The following is a 25,830-nucleotide window of genomic DNA, read 5'->3' as shown; positions in this document are numbered from 1 at the left end:
ACTCACTCACAGAAAATCACTATATTATTTAAAACAGATTGGTAACGTTTGGCACTTTCTCTCCTGATCGTTAAGATAATGTTGGCATTCATTGCATTTCATGCTTTCCCCCCAAAAAGACTCAGTTGGGTTAGAAAGTGAGACAAATACTGGTAATCATGTAGTTCAGAGCCTTGTAGGACCATGCTAGAAATTAACAGTTGTATTGATAAAACAACTATGCTGTCATAGTGTTACAATCAGACAGGAACTTGAACCCGTGATTAGACCATCAGAGGCAGTTAATTTAAAGCAGCAATACAGGATACTCATTTTTTTTTCTATGGTTTCTTAAGAGCATTGGAAACAGGGGGTCCTCCGGAGATGAACTGCCAAATCTTTAGCTCTGGGTTCCCTCCTGGTTCCTGAGATGCTTACTGTTATAGTTATTAATGTACTAGTGTGTGTACACTCCCCTTTGGGCATTAAATATGGTCGCCAAACCTTACGGGTGTTGCGGGTCAATAGAAATCTGCAACATGATGGGTTGTGGCTTCGTATTGATAGTCATTTAAATACCCAAGAAGGTAAGCATCTTGGAAACTGGGGAGTGATGGGAGGACCTCAGAGCAAAGAATAACACGGTTTGAATGTTGTAAATACAAAATATATACTGTATCCTAATTGGACTAGATTACTGCTTTAACCCTTTGAATTCTCTAGGACGTAGCTACTACGTCATGGGATCTGGCACCCTGGGTGCCCCATGATTTAGTAGCTACGTCCCTCCAAAAATGCTTGTTTTCTTAGGGGAGATGGCGTCCTGAAACGATCTGCACTGATGACGCCCGAAAGGGGGATGACTCCACACCTTCCGTTCCGTCATCAGTGACGGAGCGATCACATGACCGTGAGTGCTGGATGGGCCGCGGTACTCTGGCCACTCGGCCACTCCCGCACTCATAGGGAGCTATTGCAGCTGCTCTACAGCTCCCACTCACAACTCTGTTGGCATCAGTATACTGGCCTGAATAACAGCACCCACTTCCAATTGGTGGGGCTAGAGGACATGCCTTTCTACTTCCCTATTTAAAGCAGGAATTCCATTATGTGAGTTGCCAGTGCAACAAGGTATTTCCTGGTGTTGTGTCCATCCGCCCTTCCTGATCTGAAGTTTCCTATCTGTGATCCTGACTGGTTCTGGATGTGTCTGCCGCCAGACAGACCTAACCTGAACCTACTGACTTCTCGGCTGCCTAAGGCCTCGTCCAGAGTAGAAGCGAGCGCCCTGGCACTCGAGCGCCGTGAAGTCAGGCACTCATGCTGATTGGGGCAACTCCTGGCCAGCTACTTGCGCGTGTAGGGGTGTGTGCCGGGGAGCATGACCGTGACGTCACGTGAGCGGTTCACCCTCATTGGCTGAACCGCGCACGTGACCAGAAATATTTGTCTCGCCAAGCATCGCACCTCTGCACGCTCCCATGCACGTGCACGTGTGCGTGCAGCATGGACCCAACAATTTACTTTAATTGTTTTGATCTTGTGCAAGCTCTCAGCCTGGATGCAACCTAATCCTCTGGTACTGTGCATTCAATCTGCCGTCAATACAAGTGTCTGTCAGCCCTGACCAAGAAGGGACTGACTATGCTCCAGCCTAACCTCCCCCCCGCCCCCAGGTACCACACACACTTCCTGCTTCTGACCTGTTCAGGTTACTGTTCTGGCTATTGGGATCCACCTGTCTATCTCTAGACTGCTGGGGCCTCAGTAACCCTAACTAAATGTGATAGTGTCTAATGGCAACCTAACCATAGGCATGTAAGCACCTGAGATGGATTTCCTAAAAATGTTAAGGTATCTACAGTAGGGTGATCAGACGTCCCGGTTTGGGATTGTCCCAGTTTTTGGCATTGTGTCCGGATGTCCCACCGACTTTTTAAAAAGTGCCAAAACGTCCCGATTTTTCGCACCAATCGCAAATAGACTGCCGACAAAGGCTAATCCTGAGAATGCGCGATCGGCTCTTGCTGGCCGTGCAATCAGGGTGGATAGTTCACGCATGTGCGGTCGGCTCTGGCATGGGCCGTCCGTGCATGCGCGACAGTTGTCCCGTTTTTTCACTGGGAAAAAATGGTCACCCTAATTTACAGCCACGCATACATGTCAACATGTGCAATGTTTACCAAATACTTCTAACACTGGCATAAAACCATTGGCCATACAATTCAGTCCAGATGTTTACTATTTTGATACTGCCAGGTCTCACAGAGTACTGCACAACAACACGCCAAAAGATTAAGGAGTTCTAGGCTAGCTGCTTTGGCACAGAATTAAGTTACACAATATTCTGAATACCTAATTGTATCTTTTAAACGGTTTTTAATTTCTTGTATCAAGAATATATGATACATGTATCAAGGCTTTTATTAGCAAGCAGTATAGGGAGTGCCTGCATAATTGTGCAGCAGAAGTTAAGGCACGAACTCTGGACACGCAAATAATAAGCATGTCACAATTTGAGTGCGTCTTGCAATACATTTTCAGGAAACCATGGCCAGGCCTGAGCAGATTTAAGCCTAAAAGATTTGTTTGTTTCTGAAAAATATTATGGACGTAAAAGGAAAAAATAGTGAATCACTCATACACCGATTATGAGAATATGAATGATACATCATCTCTTCTATTCCAAATGTATGTATTTTAAGTAGGCATTTTAAATACCTCACTTCCTGGTTGTAGGACAAACACTTGAGCTGGTGTATATAATATATCTGTTTAATAATGCAACTGGCTAGGAAAAAGTATCGTTTCTCCCAAAGGAGCAACATTGTGGTTTATTTCTATTCTACCCTTAACTCTCGCATTCTTTTAGTAATGACTGGAAATTGCTGCTGGGCCGCCCCTCCCCCCCACTGGTGTGTACCACCTCCTCTCCTCCCACTGATGTGTACCACCTCCTCTCCCCCCACTGGTGTGCACCAGAAGGCTCCCCCAAGGTAAGATGTGGGGCTATTGTGGGGGAGGGCGGCAGGTGTAGGGCTATTGTAGAAGAGGGGAGCAGGTGCGGGGCTAATACACGGGAGGTGGTCTTATGTGGGGCAGGGGTGGTAGATTTGTGTGGGTATGGAGGGTAGAGAGAAAGGGTGATATGGGGGGGAGGAAGAGTGACGAGGGGGGGAGAGAGAGAAGGGGGGAGAGAGAAGGAGGGAGAGAGAAAGGATTGGGGAGAGAAAAGGGATTGGTGAGAGAAAAGGGAATGGGGAGAGAGAGAGAATGGATTGGGGAGAGAGCGAGAAGGGATGGGAGAGAGATACATTAGGGCTTGGGGAGATAGAGAGAGAGAGAAGGGATGGGGAGTGAGAGAAAAGGAACAGGGGCAGAGAAGGAGATAGATGTGGGATCAGGGCTGGAAATGGGGGGTGGGGGTTGATGCGAGAGAATGGCATCCCCCTAGTTCCAGAGATCGAAAAAAACAAGTGTAGATGAAATCAGAAAATTGGCAAATTGAAATTATATATGTAGGCCTACCTTTTTTCTTTTTAGATATATATTTTTTAAATTATTATTAATATAGTCCTGATAGAAACACCTATCCACCAAGTAACGCACTATTTTTCATACAAATGTAGTCAACTTTACTGTCTCCGGCACCGCAACTGCTCGCAGTGAGCTAACCGTTCCCTACCGCAAGCAGCAGTGGCCGGGACAGTAAAATTGACTACATCTAAGATTATCACAGTGATAATCCCTAGCTAAATTTGCCTCAGGCTCCATCAGCGCTGTCCCAGCCCGGTCTGAAACGGCAACCAGCAAGGTCTTCTGGGATTTGCAATCAGCTCAGTGATGCTAGCGCCCTTATATGGCTGATCTAGCCATATAAGGGCACTCTGACATCACTGACCTGCTGCAAGGGTTCATGGGTTGTAATTTCTAGCAGGGAACTACCCCTGCTAGTGTGGAACTCCCAGGAACCCTGGGAAAGAGGTCAGTGACCCTTAACTTTTGGTTGACTTAAACTTTACGTTCGTGTTCATTAATATAATCCTCAAAAAGTAGTGTTTTTAAATACTTTAAGAAAAACTGCACGAACCCAATAATGTTAGTGAAAATGGGACAATAAAACAAACCTTAAATGATCTGAGAAAGATGACACTGACAGGGACGATCTCGTCCCCCAGCCTCCCAGTCCCAATGCATCGACTCCTATTGCAAATCTACAGAACTATATGTGAAAACTCCTCAAGTGATATTCCAGATTGTTGAACTAGTGAAATATTTTTAACAAAGAAACAAGAATATCCATGGATTATGAAGAAAAAATAAATGGGATGCAGTGTGTGTAGCAACGTCTCTCTTTTGGGGCCGAACAAACCCATGGAATATATCTATCTCAAGAATGGTATCATTTTGAAATCCAAGTAAGTGGTACTAAGAGAAACCAATTGAAAGAATTAAGCTAAAAAAAAAAATCAAACAGAAAAATTGTCAAACTCACACTGTACGGTAAGTCAGAAAATGCAAAATACAGCAAATAAACAAATAATAGAACACACCGTTTATAAGTCATTAAAGATATACAAAGAAAAAAATATGCAGAATTTTTAGAGCCGTTTATAATATTGTTCACAAAGGTAGATTTTTACAGATATGGAACATGACATTGAACTGCAAGAAATCAACAGAATTTATTTGGGTCTTTTACATTTCTGAAAGTCTTGCGCAGATATTGCAAACTCCATAGGACAGGAAATGCATAATAATATTAATAATAATAAAAACAAAGACGGAAAAAAAGGTAAGATGTAAAAACAACAGTATGGCTGGGTTTGCGTTGCATGTGAACGCAGAGCTTTGTGTTCAAAATATTATGAAAAAAAAAATAGAAATGTTCTTTTATGGTCGGTGAATCAACTACAATCAATGCCAGAACCATTCTTGTAATTTGGTTACGGGCCGCTGTTAGTGAAGCTGATGATACACTTTCTTTTAAGTTTCATTTGCCACATTTATAATGTGGTGCAAAATTAAAAAAAAAACCATTTATGATGCACTTCTAGGCAGTCTAAAAAAAATCAGGATTTTCTGTGCAATGTCTGAAGGAAAATGTAATTTCTTTTGCATCTGATAGTGCATCAGTTATACTCGGACAAAATGCTGGAGTTGCAAAATTGTTCCTCGATGATTTCCCTAATGTAACTATTTGGCACATGGCTTATCACAGACGTGAACTGAGCGGGAGTGATTCTGTGATGAAGTTGCAGGGTTGAATCATTTACAATTCTTTTGTGACAAATTATATTCACTGTACCACAGATCTCCGAAAAATCAGGACGAATTAAAAGCCTGCGCGGAGTCTCTACAATGTCAGTTGCTGAAAATTGCGTGTTTAGTGTAAGATGGGTTGCTTCATCTTTTAGGACTGTCAAAGCTATTTGGCAATCGTATGATGCTCTATGGGAATATTTCAGCAATACAAGTTCTGATACTTCTGGAGTAAGCACGGAAAGAACTAAATATCAAGGTTTAAAGGAGGTTTTAGAATTGTCTGCATTTGTTAAAAATCTAGGTCTGCTGTACAATGTTTTATTGGAGCTTTTTGAACTTTCTTTGGAATTACAAAGTTGAAAATATACTTTGCATAAGGGTCGCTCAGAAATAAATAGAACGTTAATGGATTTAGAATCTCAGACCGAAAAACCAGGAAAGTTCTACATCAAAGCAAAAGAAGCAGCTGGAAAAATGAACTTTGGTAATGTTTTACTTCATGTTGGTAAAGTTCCCACCATCAACAGGAATCAATTTTTAAAAAGTTTGATTAACAATATGAAATCCAGGCTATTTACTCCAGCATCAGTGTGCAAAGAAAAGTGTGAAACACTAATCAGATAATCTCGATAGCTGTGCATTGAAGATTGGCCACAGAATTTGAATTTTACAGACGGGGACAATGAAATAGAAGAATTGTCAGAGAATTTTGGATTGTATGGAAGACATTCATTGAGAGAGTTCAGAGAATTTAAGGATAGTAAAGGAAATAAGATACACAAGGATCTTAAAAAAAGAATTGAAGCAGTTAATTCAATATCAGTTTCCACTGTAAAGTATGAGAGGAGTTTCAGTGGAATGAATTTGTCCCATGTCACCACGACGTGCAAGTCTTACTGTGGAACACCTACGGAACATACTTTTTATGAACCTGAGCGGACCACCTATTTTTCTCTTCTTCAATGCAGAAGTTTACGTTACGTCTTGGCTTCTTCTGGGAAGGCGCCGTGCTGAAGAAACGACATGTCGTAAAAATGAAAAGGTGCGATTTGAGGATTCCGAATGTAAAAGTTTGTGGGACATTTTGTAATGTATTTCAGTTTCAGTAATATTATTTTTTAAATATTCTATTGAAAAATGTTTATACCTCTCTGTAAACGCGAAGCTGATAAGTGATAACAGATTTTTATTTATTATAATTGTTTTTTGTAAGATTGATTTATTTTGAATGTTTTCACATTTGAAATTATATGACAGGTGGAGATTAAGCCAAGAGTTTGTTTGGGGGGGGTGGGGGGAGGGAGGTTAATAACATCGATTTGATTTAGCCATACCCCAAGTTCCAAAAATCCTATTTGCAGCACTGAGTGGAATGGGGAGAGAGAGGGGATGGGGAGAAAGGATATGGGGGAAGAGATGAGGGGGAATGGAGAGAGATACCAGCGACGTTTACGTATTTTTAGTAAGAAAAACATAAATAAAAAGTATACGTGAAGGTTATAGTGACGGTTTATAAAAAAACATTCTGGTGCGGCCCGAGTCTTGCAGTTGGACGTAAGAGTTTTACGGCCTGATCTAGGTCATTGTTTTTTTTTTAAATGTATGTATGTATGCAGAATGTATGTATGTATGTATTTTTTCTTTTATAGTGTAAGCCAGATACACAGCGCTTCACAATTTTGTAACATTACAAGACAAATTCAATACACGGAGGATAATAATACAGATGAGATAAGTGCATCAAGACATAAATGTAACATTGGGTGGAAAAAGCCCTTGCAAGAATTTACAGTCTAATGTGAGGAGACTAACAGAAACAATAGGAATAAATGTGAGTGCATTTGGTTAGTGTGTATAAGATCATACGGTAGCGGTCATCCAGGACTATTTAATCGCTTTGTTGAACAAGATTTTTCAGATAGGATTTAAAGCTAGGTGCTTCGTGGACATTGGGTGGGTGAGAGTTCCAGAGGTAGGTGGCAGCATGTGGGAAGGGTTATAGGCGTCAGAGAGCTGTAGAGATAAATGGAACAGAAAGAAGACTGGCAAGATCAGAGCATAGAGAGCAAGTGGGGGTATGGTGAGATATAAGGAGTGGTAGAGGAGTGGAGAGCCTTGAAAAAGAGAGGAATACGTTTACAGTGAATCCAGAGTTTAATAGGGAGCCAACAGAGTTTTTAGTAGGTGAGAAGTAGAAACTGATCAAAAAGATTGCGAGATTATCCTCGCAGCAGCATATTGAATATATTTAAGGGTTGAAAGTGGCGAGCGAGGGAGGTCAGAAAGGAGAAGGTTGCAGTAATTCAGGAAGGGGAGAATGATAGCAGTACTAACATTGTAGTAGAAAAGACAGGTAATAATTTAGCAATGTTGCAGAGAATGAAGCAAGAAGCAGCAAGTCTTAAAAATAGCATTAAGGTGAGGGGAGAACAAAAGAGAAAAATTAAAAACAAAGCCTAAACAACAGGTTTTGGAAACTGATGGAAAAGGAAACAATAGGACTTGTTTTAGGTGGGATTATGAGTAGATCAATCTTTGACATATTGGGTTTGAGGCGTCTCACTGCCATACAGGACTAGTCATCACAATCATGTCTGTATTGCACAGTTATGGGCTGGCAAGAAATATCATCCAAATTCCTATTTTCAAACACATTACTTTTGCTTGTTTTGCTTATATTTGAGTTTTTTGTTTTCTAATAGCAAAAATGTACCCAAGCATGTCCTTCAGCAGAACTTCTGAAAAACTATTTCTTGTATTTAAATATATAGCAAATGGATTATATATATATATATATATATATATATATATATATATATATATATATATATATATATACACACGCACACATACATAATAGAAAACTGCAGAAGAGTTGTGCCGTAATTTTGTTAAATGCGTTTATGAGCAGCCATCTTGCATTTTATCTTGATCAGTATTTACAGGTGCTCTAGGCCAAACCTGCTTATTTTCTCTTCTGCAGCCACTTTAACAATTTCAATGTCACAAATGACATCACAAATCCAAAATGGCTGCCTCCCAAGAAATAGTGATGTCAATTTGGTGTTAGGGTTTATTCTGATTAATTCCATAAGTGTACACATACATTTTTACATATGAAGAAGCAATGTTTTACAAAGCGTAGTAATTACCTTTGATGGAACCTTTTGCCCTCTAGTCAACCTTTTTTAGGAGGTGTGCAGCATAACTCACAATTCTGTTCTTAAAACCTAAAATATAAATAATACAAATACATTAATTTATACTTTGCTTTAGCATGCATCTCATGCCCCATTTTAGATAAAAGCAGTCATCTCAATATAGTGAATTTCATCATATAACTATTTATTTTCTGGTAGCAAACAGCAGATCATAAATAAAGTATTTATTGGATTATTCCTATTAAAAATGAAACACTTATTAAAATAGAATGCAGTCAATAAACCTTGACTTGTAATTATCATAATAATAATAAATAAACATTAGGAGGATGTGTGTATATCTGGGTAGTAATACTGCACAGTGAAAAACAATACTATCCTGTAGCGTTGCTTCAAATGTATGAAACTTTCTTCTTAGGGAGACAGATTCATGCCAGTAAATATTTTGCACCTAATGCACAAAACAGACTGAATAAAGAGGGACAAATATGCAGACATTCCCATGTCCCTCACTCGCTGATGACATTTTATTTTTCCACATTGCATTTTAATGGGAAATTTCAGCCGACAACGGGGCAATAAGCAGATATACAGAAGAATAAGCCCTTGGTCTTCCGTATAAAATAAGAAGCAATCTGCACAATCTATCCATAAATTTCACATAGAGATCCAAGCCTGTACCGTCCTTTTAAATAATAGACATAACTGGTGGGTGCTGACATGCAAACAAGTACATACAGGGCCGCCAACAGGGGGGTCTGCCGGTGTTGGCAACCCGGGCCCAGTGAGTCTGGGGGCCCTTGTGTCAGAAAAAAAAAGCCTGTGTCAAAAAACAAAAAACACAACAAAAAATAAATACAAATAATATAAGCAACTGGACAGGTGGGAGAAGCATGTTTGAATGTTCCCGGCTGTGCAGCTGCTTATTCAAATACACATATGGTAAGTACATGCTGTTATCTGTACTGTGATTTTCTGACTGAGTGTTTCACCCTCGCTGTTGTGTGTGTGTCTGTATACTCTAGTCTGTTTTTTTTGTCTCAGTCTATGTAGTGTCGTGTCACTCGTGTGTCTGTCTGACTGTCCCCATCCTTCCTACTTCCCCCCCCCCCCCCCTACCGGCATCCATCCTCCGCGTGGGCCTTAAGTGCCCAGCGCCCTCCCCAGCCAGGGCCCAGGCGGTTCCTGTTCAGACCCCCCACAGGCCCCAACCCAGCAGCAGGCCAGGCCCTACTGGGCAGCATCTCCTCGGGCCCCAATCCATCCTACTGTCCCCTCCTGAGTCCCCCCTACTGGCATCCATACTCCGCGCACGTGGCATCTCCTAGGGCCCCAATCCATCACGCTGTCTCCAACCCCCATACTGGCATCCACCTTTCCCCTTCCCACCAGCATCCACATCTCCCCTCCCCCCACCCCCTATCGGCATCCATCCTCAGCGCACGCGGCATCTCCTCGGGCTCCAATTCATCCCGCTGTCCCCTCCCCCCCACCCAATACCAGCATCCACTTCCCCTCCCGAGTCCCCCCTACCAGGCCGGCATCCATCCTCTGCGCACGCGGCATCTCCTCAAGCCCCAATCCATCCAATCCATAGCCAGGCCTGACCTGAGACCATCCACAAGGCAATTCTGATTTTTATTTGCATTGGGGGTGTATTTTTTCTATGTATTGGCGGTTGGGGGTGTATTTTTCTATGTATTGGGGGTTGGGGGTGTATTTTTCTATGTATTGGGGGTTGGGGGTGTATTTTTCTATGTATTGGGGGTGGGGTGTATTTTTCTATGTATTGTGGAGGTGGGGGTGTATTTTTATATGTATTGGGGGTTGGGGGTGTATTTTTATATGTATTTGGGGGTGGGGGTGTATTTTTAAATGTATTGGGGGAGGGGTGGGGTATAATAAACAGATTGCATTGTAATGTTTTTTTCCGTATTACAATAAGAAAATAGTTAAGTAAAAGTTGTGCGCTAATTTTTTTTTCCGTGGTAGGTGCGCTATGGGTTGGGGGTGGGGGGTCAGGCTGCTCCTTTCATTTGTCCTGGGCCTCATGATTTCTGTTGGCGGCCCTGAGTACATATTGTATATTACCAACAGTGTGAGGCACCTTTGTATTTTTATCTTATTCTGTGTGGCCCTGTTTCCTTCTGAATTGTAAGGAATCCACACCTCAGTTTACTGTTTACCTTGCCTTACAGACCTGTGCAAGCTATCACTGCAACCTAGCCTTGTACTCACTCATTGAAGCAGTGCCCTCACACCCTCCTCCAGGGATTGGCCCGCTGGCTTTTAAGTACTGCATCCCCACAATCCTTCTCTGCCGTGCATAATCCTTCTTGGATGTCCTGTGTTTGCCACAGCCACCTGTCTTGGCCACCATGTCGCTGTTTTTTGTTCTCTGTTCCTAGCCATGTTCCTGGTTCCTGTGCTGAAGCATTGGATCTCCAGCGTATCTTCAGCTTCCTGTTTCCTGAGGCCTGCTGCCCTTCCCATAGCAGAGGCCCATCTCTGGTTCCTGGGACCTGCTGCTCTCTCTCCATTGCAGAGGCCGTGTCCTGGTTCCTGTGCTGAAGCGGTGGATCTCCAGTGTAACTTCAGCTCCCAGTTTCCTGAGGCCTGCTGCCCTTCCCATAGCAGAGGCCTGTCCCTGAGTTCTGAGATCTGTAGCTCTTTCCCCTCGCACAAACTCGTTCTGGACTCCTGCGCTGAAGCATTGGTTTACTAGTGCTGCCTGGCAGTGTGCCCACTCCGGTCAGCCTTCTCCTTCCTGAGACCGGCGCCATGGGCTGTGGACGCCGCTCGCGCAAACCCCGTTCCTGACCTGCAGCATTTTCGCTGACGCAGGAAGACCTGCTTGATCTCCTGTTGCCGACTCCCTGCTTGGACTACGTTCTCCCTGATGTCTCCGATCCTGACCCTGGCTTGTCCACTGACTATGCTGCCTTCTCCAGTCCCGATCCTGCTATGTACGACTATTAACTGCGCAATCCGGATCAGCCTGTGCGGTCTAAGTTCGGTGCTTATACAACCCCACCTCAGCCACGCGGTCCGACCCTGGTTTGTGGCGAGCACAACCGTGACATGAATACAGTAAAACTACCAATGCTGTCTAACCTGTTGGCTCACAGGGTCTAAGCCTCTGCCACGGAAAAAGCCTGGGGCAATGTATATGTATGGATAATCTCTTACCAGGTGCAGCGCCTCCACCTGCGATGGCTCCCAGCAGATCGGGAATTGTTCCTCGCAGGACAATAATACAGTACTATTCACACAGCATATTAAAGAAACAGTAGCTTTACTAGTGGTATCCATAACCATGCATGTATCATACCTATCAGTGTTACTCTTCAATGAGACACAATAACTAACACGTCTCGCAGGACGCGACCATTCACTGTGTTCCCACACCGTGTCCAACACCCCACACCATAAACCCCAAAGTGAGTGTATTTGTGTGATTGCGCAGCCACTAGTATGAACAATGTTATAGTTGGTGCACTTTAGCGCTCGGGCCCGCAAAGGATCCGACGACGTGGGGCTGTCTGTGATGTCCTCCGGGGCAATCCCACCCGGCGGCTGATGATACTCCTGGAGAGGTCTGGTCCCAAACCTCTGGGATGAAGCTGTGACAGTCTCTGTGTCCCTAGCTCCACACACTAACGTGACAGTTTCCTATTCTAGGGCCTGTCCCTATATTGACTATACTTGACTGGGACTCAGGGCCTATCTGGGCCTGGGGGTATTCGGGCCCAGTGTAGGGGCTACTTGCCCCTCTACACACTGAGCTCCTACCTCTTCCCCTTCCCGGTCTTCTCTGGCAAGCGTGCTCCCCTGCGCAACCTCCTAGCCTCTCCCTCCTCAGTCTCTCTGTCCCATTGGCTCCCGGGCGTCACCTGGTCCTGCTGAGGCTCATGGGACTTGTAGTCCCCTGCTCTAAACCTCCTCTGGTTGGTCCATGCTTCGGGCACTCCAGCAATCACTAGCTGCGCATGCGCGACCTCTCGTGTTGCCTACGGGGCTCACTGCGCATGCGCAAAAACAGAAATGTCGGCGCTCTGGACGCTCGGGCTTCCGCGGAACCTCCGGTGCACCGGAGCGCTCCCTGCAACCTTCCCTGACTCTCTCACCACAACGGAGGTGAGGGTCAGCCTGGGGGACCTGGCTACATCTGTTTAAACAAAGGTACATTCCAAGTTTCGTTTCAGTTGCCAAGTACAGTACGTGGGACTTCCCAGACTCACTTAAACTGCCAGCACCCAGATTTGTGAACTATTGGCAAACAATTGTATGGGAAGGACCCATTTTTGTGCCATGGCCCTGTTGGTTCTCCATGTAAAATTAGAGGCTACTTGAACATACATTGGACTCTCAGTACAGTGGAACCACACAGTCACGTAACTATGTCACTATCGTTTGCCTCTTGTTTTTATGATTTATAACAGACTAAAACGCTTTGTAGCAAGTCTGAAAGACTAATGCGTAAAAAGTAAAATTACAGTCATTACTAAGTATACAATACTGTACAGTACTGTACGTGTTAGGGGCTCATAATTCCCTAAGGCCTCGGACATAGTAGGTGTGTGCGACGGGGCACATGGCCTCGCACATGCCTGTAGCTTGAGTGATCCGTGGCCTTTGGGATTTCTAGGACGTGCGCGACGGGGAGGCGTGGCCGTGATGTCACAAGGCTTCTTTGCCCTCATTGGCTGAACCACCCACGTGACATGGCCATCGCGCAACAAAAACACTTTATTTTTGTCTCGCAAAAAATCTGCCTTACCGTTGTGCTTCATCGCCAGCGCTCGACAAATGCGGTCACCCGGGGCGACTGCATTGTGGCCACTGTCAACTGCTTACCTGCACAGTATCTCCCGGTCTTCTCCGTCTTGATCTTTAAAATCATGTTTTTCTCCTGCAGCACTATTCAAAATGGGCACGTGGTATCATATGATGCCGCATTGCCATGGTAACAGAACGCTGCGTGACTTCGTGCGGTGTCATGTTACGCGGCACCATGTGATGTTGTGATGTCACCGCGTCCCGCTGCCATGGCAACGCGGCGTAATTTTCAATAGTGATGCAGGAGAAAAACATGATTTTTAAAGGCGACAAGACAGCAGAAGGCCGGAAGACGCCGTCAGGACCCCGAAACCGGTCCCTGCCGTACGTAAGTGTTGTGGCGGAAGGGGTGGGGGGTGAGTGGCTTTTTTTGGGGGGGTGGGCGAGTGGATTTTGGCCCAGTTTGTCGGGCCCTGTTTATCGCGCGCTCTATGGCCTGCTCACTGAGGTGCAGCCTTTTGTTCGCGCCATGCATGCAGTATGGACGCGGCCTAAGAAAACAAGGCAGCAGGAATGATAAATCTGCAGTAATTATGGCTGCTTTTAAAATCCCAACAAGATAATTTTTGACCACATTTTCCCACACTGAAAATAACCAGAGAATGTTATACATCGCAAACAAAATATTTGGTCAAGATTGAAATAAGTAGGGAAATGTTTATAAAATGTTCACAAGTGCTTAAGTGCCACGGCACCTTTAACAAATAACTGTGGAAGCGCCCCAGAGCAAAGGATGAAGGGATAGGGATGTTCTTTGTTTGTTACATTGCATCATGAACAAACATAAAGCGACAGCAGTCTCACAAGCCAGTTCAAGCCATGGAGAATGCTTAATCTCTAGGCTTCTGTTTTTATATATGTATAAATCGTAAACCATTTAAAATTGGGCCATGGAGGTTTGCTTCCTACTTATTAGAACCAAGCTCTCTTGAAACCAGATAATGCATTACTATTTTAACAGCTCTTCGACCAATGGGTATTCAAGGACAAATGAACATTTGCATGGGTTATTTGCTTAACAGTTATCTGTTTACTTTAAATTGTCTGTGTGTGGAGACCCACTTTAGGAAACCACAAAAATAGTATCCACAATGAATCATAAGAATGCTAAATGCTACCGGGAAAATTAATTCAATGGCTATGCATCCCGATCCTGTACATCCTAATCAAACTCTAGGTTAGATCCATGAGCACCAATACTGAAAACATATATATGTATTCAACCACCTTTAGGGCAAAAATCTTTGGGGAAACTAAGTACATAAAACAGACATATGAATTGACATATCTAATTTAGCAAGGAGTGATCATCATATCCTGGAGATAATGTATTGGATGTAATATGTCCCCCATATCTGTTACTAAAGGAAACCATTCTTGATTGTCAATACATATGCTATAGAGTTCACTGACTGAGCTCTTAGTAGCATGTTCACAATATATTGTACACTGTGCTGGGTAAACACTGCTCTAAAGGATTCCTTCCCATGCCAGTGCTAGCCTGGCATTTCCTTCACCCCTTCACCCAAACAAGCTCTCAAGCCTGTTTCCTGCCTGCTGTTATTGAGTAACTCCTATTAAAATGTTCAGCAGAAAAAACAGTTCTTATCAGTGCTTCACTTTTGCCGACTTCCGTAAATAGATGTTTTATCTGATTGGCAAGCCTAGATTAGCTACAAAAAAACACTTAATAATAATGAAGTAGCTTTTGCCAATTAAAAAAGTTACATCTTTTAAAACAACCCAGTTAAGAACGGAGCTGGAAAAAATACAAAGCAAAAACAGACCAAAATATCAGCGTGTGGCAGGTGAAAGGCTTGAAGGAGTTTGAATGTGTAGGAACTCAAGAGCCGGACTATCAGCATTTCACACTGATGGACCGCAACAGGGGGGCTAACTCCAGCCCTCAAGGGCCAGCAACAGGTCAGGTTTTAAGGTTATCCTTGCTTAACCGTGACATACAGTAAGACACTGAATATTTCATTGCATTCAAAATAATACTGCTTTTTAATGTACCAAAGAAAATCGAATCAATTTCTATTTACATACATACAATATATATATATATATATATTTTTTTTTGCACCATCGCATTCACTATAATCATGGCCTTACTGTTTACTATCAGGATGCAGCCAATGGCAATGGGGTCTCTAAGCACATCTGATACAAGCTATATGCATAGTGTTCTGTGATCACAGAATGTACATACAATGTACACGACTGCCCCTAGTTGAGTGCATCACTTACATTGCCCTCTACAGGGGAAGCTGGTTTATACTTCTTTGCAGCTGGTGAAGTTAGTATAATTATTCATGAAAATATGAATATTATTTTCATTCAAAAATAAAACTTTTTAATTGGAACAAAACCCCAAACCTTCCTTTATTCAAGAGAAAATAATGGTATATGCTCTGTAATCAGGCAGCTGGTAGCGCTATGTAAAACATGACATAATTATACATATAATTAGATAATTATGTACATAATTATATTGTTACATTTTTTTTTTTAATTGTGTTTTCACATGCAGACTTTTAAACGCCAGGGAGCACATATGTGTGTGTCTGTGTGAGTGTATGTGTATATATATATATATATATATTGAAAACAACACAAATTAAGCCTGCGACTAACTAGATAAATAATACAAAATTACTCAAATCAAAAGTAGTGAGAAACTACATAATACCGCGCTCCCCCCTATAGAAGTTTGCTGCAGGTAAAAAGATAGCCTTACATATAGAAAAACAAAAAGAACAATTCCTGCGCTCCTAGCAATTAGGCTAAGATAAAATAATATTCTCATGAAAAAGGGTATTTGGTTAAACTCTTTGGCCAAAGCATTTATAAGCCTGCATGCCACGTCAAGGCAACCTGTTTAATGCAGGTACCTACACTATACTGTATATACCTGTAATAATTGTCCCATGGAGTGGTGAAAAAATTGTTAAAGCCCTGAAGGGGTTAAATAAAGCATGAGCTTATGTGAGTAATGCAATTAAAATCTGGCTAAAGCCAGTATCATAGTTACCTTTGCTATAAAGGTAAACAGGGTGCACAAATTCCCTGGTGTGAATATAATACAACTTACACATATACATCTCTCTGTCAGCCTTACACATTCACCTACCATTCAATGGAGGGTGATGTCCAGACTGACACTGGGGGTGTAATATACCTGCACTAATTTGAGAATTGGTAGGGGCTCAGTAAAGCAGTTGAATCGTTCTTTTTGTCAAATCAAAAGTAGATACACTGATAAGAAGTAACAGCCCAATGACGGTGCTAGGGACAAATATAAATAAATGCCAGCAAAGAAAAAGAGAAAGGGTCCCTATAAAAGCATTCAAGCAAAAATATGTAAATTGATTTATTCAAGAAACAAGAATTTCTTTAATAAATCAATTTATATATTATTTTTGCTTGAGTGCTTTTATAGGGACCCTTTCTCTCTTTGCTGGCATTTATATATATATATATATATATATATATATATATATATATATATATATATATATATATATATATATATACATGTAGAGGTATCAGTACCGTGTTAGCCGAGCTTCAATAATCAAAAAATAAATAGATGATACCGTTCTGTGGCTAACGAAATGCTTTTATTTGTGCGAGTTTTCGAGATACACTGATCTCTTCTTCCGGTGATGTTACAATGAATGAAGCAAAAGGTATACTTAAAAACAGTGTCTCTTGGAATGTTATCTGTGCTGTTCCTTCCCCCGGTGTGGATGAGATATATATATATACACATATACACATATACACACAGTATACACATACACATATATTACATACATTTTATTTATTTATTAATGTAACGGGTTTTCTGGATTAGCCTGACCCACCCAATCTCACATTGGCCCCTGTGGTCTAACCAGTCCCCATTACAGTGTGATGTCTGGTGGTGCACCTGTTGGCAACAGGATTCCTGAGTCTCCCGCATGATGTTGTGTTGGGGATTGCCAACCCAGACAGGCAGCTGAGGTAGTGTGCTTGAGTCCTACCTAGATCCAGTGCAGCGCCTCCACCTCATCAGGATCCCTGCTGTCACGTGGGGATGGTCCTGGTGAGGAACTCCTCCGTGGTGCTTCTCTCTGTGCAATTACTCCACACTTACACACGAGAGTATATTTCAACAGGGTCATCTTTATTAGTACGGTGGGCCAGCTGCCCTCCACAATGGGTGAATTTAGCCCTCCATTGTTCACCGTACTTCCCTTTGAAAGGTATAATCCTCCTAATGTAGGGATTCCCTATCCCCGCAGGGATATCTCCCTGTGACCAGGTCCCTGGTCACAGTTCCATACACTGTCCTTCCAACAGCTTCTTAACTCCTCTATAACTCAGCAACTACACACTCTCTCTATTACCTAACTTTTGATCAGTGCTGTGCCTTATGTATCCTCTGGGGGCTGACACAACTCTGACATCACTAACCGTGGAGTCAGAGCCTGTGACCACTCCCATCCATACATAGGGCACCTCACCAGGGTGTGAGGGCAAACCTCCATGATTACTGCTGGCATGCCCATAACTTACCAGGCCTTACTGTCAGCAGGAGAGATGACTGCAGCCATTTTACAGCATGGCTACATTCTCCCCCTGGTGAATCCCACCGACCCCGGCTGGGACCTAAATTTGAAGTACCTTTCTTCAGGAAGCACTGTAAAATGGAACATACACATTATTAGCATAACATCAGATGTATGAAACAACAAAATCACATCGCGGCAAGCACGCCCTGACCAGCAGCCAGGAACTCGCGCAATGCTACCCAGTACCTCCTAATAATAGTGCCGGGGATCGGGTTTCTTAACCTCCCGACCCCCCATGTCCAGTACAGTCACGCTGTAACTGCGCGGCAAACCCCTTTCAGGCCGGTACATCACCTTGTGCTTATAAACACTTCGCCCGATGCTCCATACCCTTATGAGGTGTTCTATCCGTTCCTCCGCCTTACTACCAGTAATGGCACCCCCCTTATTGACCATGTACTCCTCTATGGTCTCCCTTAACCATTGGTCCCTGTTATCCTCAATCTCCTGCATGAGGGGTTCTGGGACGTACGGGTACTCCAGTCCATGGGAGTACTTATATTTTGCGGTAATGGCCCTGTCAGCCCGACTACACCTTGTTAAATTGGAGTTCCCCGCTCTCCCTGGTAATACCCAGGACAAGGGCTCATCTGGGTTCACAGGGTCTGATAGTATATCAGGACCCATTGGTTCGATCTCGTTCCGGCCTATCAGGAACCACCTAAACTGTAACTCCTTCTTCCTCTCGGTGGGCGTGAACTCCCCCTTAGCCCACCAGTAATCCACCACATCGTCTTTTTCTAATAGGAACCGCGTGCGGTCCATCCACCCCACATATCCCTCAAATAAGGGCGCCCACCAACGGGTCTCCCTAGGCCTCTCGGGCCCAGACTCTAGAGAGTCTCCCTCATCGGTACCCCCCCAAGAGCATACCCCAGAGGTCCCCGCGGAACGGGGTCGGGACCACCTTTCGTGTTTCGGTGCCTCCTCAGACTGTACATCAGCCTCTTCAGGCACCCATCGAGATTTTGACACTTGTCCCAATTGCCCTCCACCCCTTGAACCACCCTCAGAGGCAAAGCTGCCTAGTCTCTCCCCAGTCCGGTTCTCACCAACCCCCAAGGACCCTTCCGACACCCCCAAGCTGGACGAGGATCCCTGGGAACAGGTGACTGGGGCAGGGGCATTATCTAGGGCGTGGGGTTGGGCATAGGGGTATGCGGTTGGCAGCCGCGGGGTTCCGACCCGCCCTCCGTTATTGGATTGTCCCGTACCACTGAGCGGTGATACCGCCGGCTGCGTCTCACCCTCCTCGGTCTGTCGCTTGCCCCTGGTCTTCTTAGTCGATCGGGAACCGACGTCATCACCGGATGTGGAGGGGCCGCCATCTTGGGATGGACCCCCATGCGGGATATCTTCCTCCACGAGGATATCCGGAAGTCTGCCCGCGCCCACGTATGCCGTCCTGGCCTGGCACGGACTTACCTCCTCTAGCGGCGGCACCGGAGCCTGGCAAGAACAGGGACTATTCTTACCCGTCTGCAGGGTGGGCGTGGATCGCCCGTTGCCACTGGACCCGCCGGTCCCGGGAACGGATGGGCTCCGCCTTTCAGGCCTCTGCTCCACCGGTGACACTCGATTCCTCCCACTGTCACTCCCGGTAAGTGGTCTTTTTACTCCATTTCCTCCGCAGGACACCGCCACCGGCCAAACCAGAGTACTAGAGAGTTCTTTGGGTCCCTCGTCCGAGGAATCCACATTAAAGGTACTTGGGGTCGCCGACCGTGGCGACCGCCTTCTCTTCTCCCGGTCAGTTGCCTGACCGATCGCTCCATGTTCTTCGGACCCGGCCGTGTTAACCGGCTCCGATCCCCATTCTCCGGGATCTGCACCCTTGGTCCACAGTGCACCGGGGGACTCGGCGGACAGCCTAGCCGTATCCCCCGTTGGGTCATTGGTCTGGATCGGCACAAATGTGGGCATAGGCCACAGGTATTGTGTGCCACACTGGGGACAGCGCGCCGCTGTGCCCATGGTACCGCCGGGCAGTCTGCATTGCAGGCAGAGGCCCACCACCGTCTCCGTGCCCCCTACGTGTATCACCAGTACCCCCCCTGGTACTGCATAGGGCTGAGTAGACACCATCTGGTTCACGGCTGGGGAGCAGGCCATTGTCCTGGTGGGAGCCACTTTTAACAATGGTCTGTTCTGGAAGCTGGTTCCGCATGAGTGACCAACAGGGGTTGGATTGTCAGCCACTCCTTGGTTTAGCTCCGCCCTTGTCTGACACAATTGGAATCCGCCCCCAGTAGTAGCGATTATGGGCGGGTCCCACAATGGGATAGGATGTCCTTCAATTGAGGCCGCACCTCTTTCAGTCCTAGAGGGCGCGGTCACAGCTTTCGCGCCCTTATCCCCCACTGGGTGGGGTCCTTCCTTTGGCACCAATCCCAGACGATTTCTTGCAGCGGCCTTGCGTGCAAAATACCCTTCCTTGCCGTACACAACACCAGACGCAGGGACTACTTTTGGTAGCAGCACCGCCGGCTCACCAGCTCCTTGCTCCGCTGGATTCATACCCACGGGGCATAGTTGGAAACCACTCCCCCTGGTTGAGATTAGGGGAGGGTCCCACAGGCTAATCGGTTGGCTCAGCACTGGGGCTGAGGGAGTCACTGTCCATAAAGGCGCAGCCGCAGCTTTCGCACCATACCCCCCATGCGGGCGGGGCTCTCCTATTGGCGCCGCTTCTGGCCAATTCCTTGCAATCTTTACATCTGCAGAATTGTCTGCAATCGGCCCACGCGGTCTCCCAGGGAAGCGGGAGCCGCCATTTTGGGTCGCACTGTCAGTCTGATCAATGAATGAGGTAGCGTTCATCTGTTTGTATGCCGACTGACAGTCATTCTCACTGTGTTCCCCTCCTGTTATAACAATGTCCTCAACACAGTCCTCCAGGGTAGCGCCTCAGTGTCCCAGACAGGACCAAAACGGGTCAGCCACGGCTCTTACTCCACTCCATAGCAGGCTCGTGACAGACATATCGGTAACAGCTTGCTCTTCAGCGGGGCGCATGCCAGGTGTGCTCTCCCCATCAGCCTCCGGTCGCCAATTTGGACTATCCGCACCGCGCGGATCCTCCATTCTTGCGGTCGCCATTTTCTCGCTGTACTTAATAGTATTGTACATGGGGCTCCTCTCTGCGGGGCAGCCACCACACCGGCACAATAAAGATTTCCCTGATGCACCACCATGTGTACCTAATGTAGGCTGGACTCGTGTATGCACTACCTCAGGCTAGGCTCACTCTCTCAGTGTCTGCTGTATCTCCTTCCTCCCAGTCTGTGCTCCCTACGGTAAATGGTCTGGAATGGGCTAGAGTACTCTGGGGCTTCCATGCAGTACTTGGGCGTCTACCTATCTTGGTTAGCCTAGCGCAGACCCTCACCTGGATTCCTGACCACGTTAACAGGCTATCCCTTTAGGCATCCTACCAACTAGCACTACCTCAAGGTGACTAGGACAGCTATAGCCCGGCTCCAAACCCCCAACTCCTTTCAGGCCCATAGGTCGTCCCTGTGAACTGACAAACTCCATCAGCCCCCTGACTACCCCTAGGTCCGTCCCAACGCAGAACAAAGTGGCAGCAGACACTCTCCCTGTTTCCAAGTGACCTAGCAAAAGCCTGTCCTGTTGACAGGTCTATCTCAGCAGCGCCTCCAAATGTAACGGGTTTTCTGGATTAGCCTGACCCACCCAATCTCACATTGGCCCCGTGGTCTAGCCAGTCCCCATTACAGTGTGATGTCTGGTGGTGCACCTGTTGGCAACAGGACTCCTGAGTCTTCCGCATGATGTTGTGTTGGGGATTGCCAACCCAGACAGGCAGCTGAGGTAGTGTGCTTGAGTCCTACCTAGATCCAGTGCAGCGCCTCCACCTCATCAGGATTCCTGCTGTCGCGTGGGGATGGTCCTGGTGAGGAACTCCTCCGTGGTGCTTCTCTCTGTGCAATTACTCCACACTTACACACGAGAGTATATTTCAACAGGGTCATCTTTATTAGTACGGTGGGCCAGCTGCCCTCCACAATGGGTGAATTTAGCCCTCCATTGTTCACCGTACTTCCCTTTGAAAGGTATAATCCTCCTAATGTAGGGATTCCCTATCCCCGCAGGGATATCTCCATGTGACCAGGTCCCTGGTCACAGTTCCATACACTGTCCTTCCAACAGCTTCTTAACTCCTCTATAACTCAGCAACCACACACTCTCTCTATTACCTAACTTTTGATCAGTGCCGTGCCTTATGTATCCTCTGGGGGCTGACACAACTCTGACATCACTAACCGTGGAGTCAGAGCCTGTGACCACTCCCATCCATACATAGGGCACCTCACCAGGGTGTGAGGGCAAACCTCCATGATTACTGCTGGCATGCCCATAACTTACCAGGCCTTACTGTCAGCAGGAGAGATGACTGCAGCCATTTTACAGCATGGCTACATTAAGATACTGTGGTACAATATTACCAGTAATAGTAAAGCTGAATACATCAGGGTGAATGAGCAGTCGGGATATTCTTTATTAGAACTTACAGAACAGAAAAAAATCCTATTGAATGCCATTTTTGCCCCATTTTTGACCCGATAGACATGCATGTTCTTCACGTATTAGTGTGCTTTTCTTAATCAGGCCTTTTGTGCTCACATTTGAAAAGCTGTTTAACATTTAGTTTCATTTAATTCAAACTAAACATTCTGTTTTGAAATTTGAAATAAGCCCTTAACCTATTCAATAAGGCATTAATCCTGGGCTTCTCAACTCCAGGCCTCAAGACCTCCCCCAACACGTCAGGTTTTAAGGATATCACAGCTTCAGCACAGGTGGCTCAGTCTTTGATTGAGCCACCTGTGCTGAAGATTGAGGCTTGAGTGATATCCTGAAAACCTGACCTGTTGGGGGAGGTCTTCAAAACCTCTGACTTGACCCATTCATTGCCAGATGTACAGCAGGTTACCTCCTGACACCGAAGGAGTTACAGTACAATAATAGAGAAGGTGTGTGCTGCTGATCGCTTTTACATTATTACAGCTACTGATGCAGCGGCCGTTATTCGAACACATCTTGGCGCCGATTTTGAGTTCTCTGCTGTTCCCCACGCAGCATGAACGCGGCCAAAACGCGGGCCAATCGCCCCAGGCACCCGCGCTTATCGCGGATGTTTTGTTTGAATTTCATGGATTCTGTTTCTTCGTTTGTGATAAAATGGATGAATTGTAATGTGTGCAGTACTGTGCTACTGTGCTACTGTGCTACTGTGCTACTGTGTCACTGTGCTACTGTGTTACTGTGTTACTGTGCTACTGTGCTACTGTGTTACTGTGCTGCTGTGTTACTGTGCTACTGTGCTACTGTGCTACTGTGCTACTGTGCTTTTAATAGCCAGAACACTAACATTCATTTTTCTGCTCTCGCTGCGCTCGCATCTTAGTGCGGGGAAGGCTGGAATTCATCCCGCGGTTTCAAATCGGGATTCCGATGTACATGACGCGTGAAGTGTTCGAATAACGGCCGCTGCATCAGTATAATGTCTGCTGCTAAATTGGAACGGGGCTTACAAAAAACTTGCGCAAAATAAAATGAAAAAAATGCTTAAATGGGACTGCTTAGCATAGCAAACAAAAACAAACCAGCTATTAATATGACCGACATCCTAAGCAAATGTCAAACACCCTTGGCTAATGAAAGTATTATAAATACTTTGAGAAGAATGAAGTAAAAAGAAGAAACAAAAGTAGATTTACACTTTGCCTGAAGATTTGTGGTTTTGTAGACAGTTTAAATAGCGATGATGAAACTTTTAAATGTTATCATGCAAAGTAAAAGTAAAATTTAACACATTAAACATGCCACCAGCAGTTTAACCGAAAGCCTTGATTATACCAAGTGCTGCAGGGCGGCAGCGCTATTCTGTGACGTCACCCAGCGCTGCCGCCGAGCAGCATCTTGATTATACTGGGGAGGGAAAGCAGAGGCGTGGCCATGAGCGGTTCGCCCTCATTGGCTGAACTGCTCACGTGACACGACCGTCGCAAGAAAAAAAACTAATTTCTCAGTCTCTTCCCCAGCCATCCGCTTTGCATTCGGCACGCCGAGACCGTCGCTTGCGGTATGAGCACTTTCCATGGATCGAAATTACTTGCTTTTGGCGCCGCATCGCGTTTTTGGGTATAATTACGGCGTAAGAGGGGAAGCCCCTTTAAATACCTTGTAGACCAAATGGAAAAAATCTGAAATCGTTTTGCCTCCGTGCCCATGAAAAATCAAGCACAGCCTTGCCCTTTATTTCTGTAACCCCACAAAATCTCCAAATAAAAACCTTTATGTTAAAAAAAAAAAAAAAAAAAAAAATCAAGCACAGACCAGCACTTTTTTTTATGGCCTGGGATTATGTGTAGAAGGCAAGGGCGTAAATGCAAGAATCACTTGGAACAAGAGGGAAGAGCATTATCTCCTAAAAGGCATATAGAACATTTATTCTACAGAGAATATTCTGCAAACCTTTATATAAGGACAGACATTACAAATTTATATTCAGAGCAGATGTCTTTTTTTTAAGATGTGAATGTCATACTGTACAGGAACTTAGTCCATATTGCTTCACTCACACTTTGAGACTTTGTTCACATGGGACTCTTGTGGTACAAACAGTACATCTGACGCCACAAGCTTTTGTGGCTCAAAAGCTTATGTTTAATGACATCTGTGAAAATGTTCAGATTGGTACAATAAACAGTATTAAAACCACAACCTTCAATTTAAACTTGTATGCAATGTGATTCAGTTGCTTTCTCCTTGGGGATTGAGATCATTGCTATTGCTATGCAGAATTACAAGTGTGTAAATATATATCAGGTTGTTATGACATTTTCCCTGCACAAGTGTGTGAACATAACTGATTTACTTTGAAGAAAAATACATTGTGGGAATCCCCCTCTTAGGTGATTTCCTGAATACTTATTGACTCAGATATAACAGATATAAGATGGTTCACTAGTACACTGTAATAATCCCCTACCAGAGGAAGGGGGCAGTAGCAAAAGTCTTGTAGTCAATTCCTGCAGTGCTTTTTGATAAGCCACTTTGTGACAGTGACATTCTTCCCAAATATGGCAGTGTAATCATTCCAGGCAGTATCTAGATATATAGCGCAGGACTTTCGGCTGCTTAGAAAAACTGCCAATGAGCCGTTTCCTGCTCCCCTCTTGTTGGTAATTGGCTGTGTGTGCCAAAATTCCTGTCTGTTCAATGTTCATAAAGATGAGTCTTTGTCTGTCTGTAATCCCGAAGGTGCAGTAAAAGAGTGTTGGAATGAGTTAAGATTTGATTAAGTACGAGAAAAGCAGCTCAACATTGATGTGCAATAGCAAAGATAATGTTTGTTGTAGGGGGACTGTGTTTGAGACGTGTAATAGATGACTGGGGCGTAGTACTTGATAGTAGGTGACTAGGGAACGGGATTTTCTACATGGTAGAAGAACAGCTATGACCAAGAGATCCCGGAGAGCAATACAGGGACACCCTAAAGCAGTGGTTTTTAAACTTTTTTTGGTTAAGGAACCCTATAATTATATTGTTAAATTCTGCAGAATCCCAACCCTCTCTAATAGCGCGTCTGAGATCAGACACATTGTAAGGAACCCCAACCCTCTCTAATAGTGTGTCTGAGATCAGATGCATTGTAAGGAACCCCAACCCTCTCTAATAGTGTGTCTGAGATCAGATGCATTGTAAGGAACCCCAACCCTCTCTAATAGTGTGTCTGAGATCAGACACATTGTAAGGAACCCCAACCCTCTCTAATAGTGTGTCTGAGATCAGATGCATTGTAAGGAACCCCAACCCTCTCTAATAGTGTGTCTGAGATCAGACGCATTGTAAGGAACCCCAACCCTCTCTAATTAGTGTGTCTGAGAGCGGATGCATTGTAAATTCTTCTGTATTTGGTACCATTTTTAAATGACCTG

General features: G+C 45.0%; 1 protein-coding gene across 4 annotated transcripts in view; it reads right to left on the bottom strand.

Annotated features, from left to right (window-relative positions):
* Positions 1–25,830, bottom strand: part of HDAC7 (histone deacetylase 7) — a 318,615-nt gene that overhangs the window by 145,236 nt on the left and 147,549 nt on the right. For all 4 annotated transcript variants that reach the window (XM_075591688.1, XM_075591690.1, XM_075591689.1 and 1 more), the window contains exon 2: positions 8,397–8,474. The gene's annotated coding sequence lies outside the window, so the exon portion shown is untranslated. The remainder of the gene's footprint in view (positions 1–8,396; positions 8,475–25,830) is intronic.

This window comes from Ascaphus truei, chromosome 3, assembly GCF_040206685.1.
Source record: "Ascaphus truei isolate aAscTru1 chromosome 3, aAscTru1.hap1, whole genome shotgun sequence".
NCBI classification, from domain to species: Eukaryota; Metazoa; Chordata; class Amphibia; order Anura; family Ascaphidae; genus Ascaphus; species Ascaphus truei.
This window is presented reverse-complemented; position numbering and strand designations above follow the sequence as displayed.